Source organism: Dipteris shenzhenensis, chromosome 13 (assembly GCF_047967505.1).
Source record: "Dipteris shenzhenensis isolate YYH24624 ecotype China chromosome 13, Dip_SZ_1.0, whole genome shotgun sequence".
Classification (NCBI taxonomy): domain Eukaryota; kingdom Viridiplantae; phylum Streptophyta; class Polypodiopsida; order Gleicheniales; family Dipteridaceae; genus Dipteris; species Dipteris shenzhenensis.
The window spans coordinates 42715980-42720202 of NC_141608.1; the positions used below are offsets into that span (position 1 = coordinate 42715980).

A 4223-nucleotide genomic window follows, 5' to 3' on the forward strand; every position below is an offset into this window, starting at 1 on the left:
ATAAGGATACGAAATTAGAATATCAATTACACGGCCAATCACGAAATTCCAAGTGCCAAAAAATTTAAAATACCCATTCACCTAATTTTACCATCTCCGAAAAAGGGAACGCTTCACATAAGCCTATCCGCAGGGAAGGCCAAAAATGGTGGGAAATATTACCATGTCATTAGTTAGGGCCAAAGAAGTATGCTTCATTCCACAGCGCAATTACGTTCTTATGTTGTCTGTTTTTCTTCATTCCACAGCACAATTAAGTTCTTATGTTGTGGGTTGCATGGATTGGTGCCGTCTCAATTAGCGAATTCAACTAGATTGAAAAAAAATTAGTCTGCTGTCAATGTCAATTTAGCAGAATGTCAATTTAGCAGACACCCCCAAGAGCCCCAGATTTCATGCATAAACTCACCAAAGAGTCCCTATTTGGTAGATGGCTGGTACAATACAAAGTGGGTTAAAGGCACGCGTGCTCCAGAAAATGGAGACTGCAAACAAGGCCATGCACAGCCCCATAACGCAACAGCCAGAGCTTAGCTTAGAGGAGGCACTCACTTCTTTGGAACGCATGCCCCATCCGCCTTCGGTTGAAGACTTGACATGCATCTTGCGCAGCTGCAGGAAACGCAAAAATCCAGCGTATGCCCTGCGCTTGCATGCCTACCTGCACCAAAGTGGTCTGGAAGCTCATAAGTCACTCGGGAACTACCTCGTCTCAATGTTGGTGGTGGAAGTTGGAAGCATGTGTGATGCCCAGCATGTTTTTAATAGGTTGGTTGATCGGAATGAGTATTCCTGGAATTCTCTCATCACAGGTTATGTTGAATGTGGGGAGTTACAGCATGCCTTCGTACAGCACCAGAAAATGCAGGAGGATTCTGTACAGCCTAGTGGGTATACGTTCGTGGCCTTGCTAAAGGCTTGTGCTAGGCTGAAAGATTCAGAAAGAGGCCGAGAAATACATGCTGAGATTGCAAGAAAGGGGTTGTTTGAAAGAAACACTTTTGTTGGTAACACCTTGGTTGATATGTATGCCAAGTGTGACTTACTTGCAAATGCAAAGGAAGTGTTCGACAAACTTCCAGTTCGAGATGCAGTCTCGTGGACTGCCCTTATCGCAGGATATGCTAAACATGGCCTTGGTCAGGACGCACTAAACTGTTTTGAACAGATGCAATTGGAGGGTGTATCTCCAGTTGCGGTCACATTTATTTGCAGCATGAAAGCTTGTGGCAGCATAGGAGCCATAGACAAGGGCCGAGAAATACATGCTGAGATTGCGAGAAAGGGTCTGTTGGAAAGACATCCTTTTGTTGGTAACACCTTGGTTGATATGTATGCCAAGTGTGGCTTGCTTGCAAAAGCACAGGAAGTGTTCGACAAACTTCCATTTCGAAATGCAGTCTCGTGGACTGCGCTTATAGCAGGGTATGCTGAACATGACCTTGGTCAAGATGCACTAAATTGTCACGTACAGATGCAATTGGAGGGCATCTCTCCAGTTGCAGTCACATTTGTTTACAGCTTGAAAGCTTGTGGCAGCATAGGAGCCATAGACAAGGGCCGAGAAATACATGTTGAGATTGCGAGAAAGGGGCTTTTGGAAAAAGATCCTTTTATTGGTAACGCGTTGGTTGATATGTATGCCAAGTGTGCCTTGCTTACAAAGGCACAAGAAGTGTTCGACAAACTTCCAATTCGAAATGCAGTCTCGTGGACTGCACTTATCGCAGGGTATGCTGAACATGACCTTGGTCAGGATGCACTGAACCGTTTCAATCAGATGCAACTGGAGGGCATCTCTCCAGTTGCGGTCACATTTGTTTGCAGCTTGAAAGCTTGTGGCAGCACAGGAGCCATAGACAAGGGCCGAGAAATACATGCTGAGGTTGCGAGAGAGGGGCTGTTCGAAAGAGATCCTTTTGTTGGTAATGCCCTGGTGGATATGTATGCCAAGTGTGGCTTGCTTGCAGAAGCGCAGGAAGTGTTTGACAAACTTCCAGATCGGAATGAAGTCTCATGGACTGCACTTATAGCAGGGTATGCTGAACATGAACTTGGTCAGGACGCATTAAACTGTTTTGAACAGATGCAAGTGGAGGGCATCACTCCAGATGCGGTCACATTTGTTTGCAGCCTGAAAGCTTGTGGCAGCATAGGAGCCGTAGACAAGGGCCGAGAAATACATGCTGAGATTGCAAGAAAAGGGTTGTTGGAAAGAGATCCTTTCGTTGGTAATGCCTTGGTTGATATGTATGCCAAGTGTGGCTTGCTTGTAAAAGCACAGGAAGTGTTTGACAAACTTCCAGTTCAAGATGCAGTCTCATGGAATGCACTTATCGGAGGATATGCTGTACATGACCTTGGTCAAGACGCACTGAACTGTTTCGAACAGATGCAATTGGATGGTGTCTCTCCAGGTGTGGTCACACTTGTTTGCAGCTTGAAAGCTTGTGGTGGCACAGGAGCCGTAGACAAGGGTCAAGAAATACATGGTGAGATTGCTAGAAAGGGGTTGTTGGAAAGACATCCTTGTGTTGGTAACACCTTGGTTGATATGTACGCGAAGTGTGGCTTGCTTGCAAAAGCACAGGAAGTGTTTGACAAACTTCCAGCTCGAGATGTAGTCTCGTGGAATGCAATTATTGCAGGGTATGCTGAACATGACCTTGGTCAGAGCGCACTGAGCTGTTTTGAACGGATGCAATTGGAGGGTGTCTCTCCAGGTTCGGTCACTTTTGTTTTCAGCTTGAAAGCTTGTGGCAGCATAGGAGCCATAGATAAGGGCCGAGAAATACATGCGGAGATCGTGAGAAAGGGTCTCTCGGAAAGAGATTCTTTTGTTGGTAACACCTTGGTTGATATGTATGTCAAGTGTGGCTTGCTTGCAAAAGCACAAGAAGTGCACAACAAACTTCCAGTTCGAGATGCAGTCTCGTGGACTGCGCTTATCGCAGGGTATGCCCAGCTAGGAGAGAGTGAAAACGTTTGTCTTATGCTTGACAGAATGAGAGCAGAAGACATAAAGCCAGATGGGGTCACATTCCTCAGCATTCTTACTGTATGCAGTCACACAGGTCTAGTGGAGAAGGGCCAGACATTTTTTGAGGCCATGAGCAAAGATTATGGCATCACTCCGACTATGGAGCACTACAATTGCATGGTTGATCTCCTTGGCCGTGCAGGCCAATTAGACATGGCAGTAGTGATGATAAAGAAGATGCCGTTCAATCCTAATCTTGTGTTGTGGCATACTGTGTTGGGTTCTTGTCGGAAGTGGGGGAATGTGGAGCTTGGAAGGTGGGCCTTTGAACATGCAGTGGAATTGGATAAAAAGTATGCTGCAGCTTATGTCTTGATGTCTAACATTTATGCAGATGCTCACATGCAGGAGGATGCTAAGCAGGTTGAGTTAATGAGATTAAAAGAAGCAGCGTGGAAGAAACCACGACAGAGGTGGTGGACTAATGTTGGTGGAATTGTGCATTCATTTTTGGAAGGGGATACAGGACATGACCAAAGTACACATATATATGCAAAGCTAGAAGATCTTTCCTTTAAAATAAGGAACGAAGGATATGTAACGGATTTGCATTGTCTGTCCCAGGACATATCTGATGATCTAAAGGAATTTGAGTTATGTGGGCACAGTGAAAAGGTGGCTATCGTGTGTGCCCAAATTAATACACCCAATGGGGTACCCATACATGTAAAAAATCTGTCTGTTTGCAAAGAATGTCGTTCAGCAACAGCACTTATATCCGAAATACTGCAATGATCTATCCTTGTCAGAGATGCTAACCGCTTTCATGTTTTCAAGGGCGGAAAGTGTTCTTGTGGGAACTATTGGTAATGGTAGTGTAACTATGGTAGCATTTATTCCTCTTGCAATGTTAATGCGAGCATGACAGAGACATAGGTGAGGCGGACTCAGACCAGGAGGATGAAGGTTGAAATTGAGTTGGGATTGTGTGTGTTTTAGTGGGTTGCCTTTACAGGGTTGTGAATCTGTTCTTTGAATCAGGCACTTTGTAGAGTTCCTTTCTCCATATCAGTTTTGCATGGTATCAAATTGGTGTTAGCCCTATGATCATGAAGTGCACCATGTATAATATATTATGGATTATGCAATTTCTCTTACTACAGATTCGTCCCCAATAAGTTCAATTCCCTGTTATTTTCAGGATTATACTTTTGGGGTTTTGCAGATTGTCAAATTTGTATTA

General features: G+C 44.6%; 1 pseudogene; it reads left to right on the forward strand.

Moving 5' to 3' along the window:
- Nucleotides 1–217: 217 nt before the first annotated feature.
- On the forward strand, nucleotides 218–3977 carry LOC147895431 (putative pentatricopeptide repeat-containing protein At3g15130; annotated as a pseudogene).
- The last annotated feature ends 246 nt before the right edge of the window (nucleotides 3978–4223 follow it).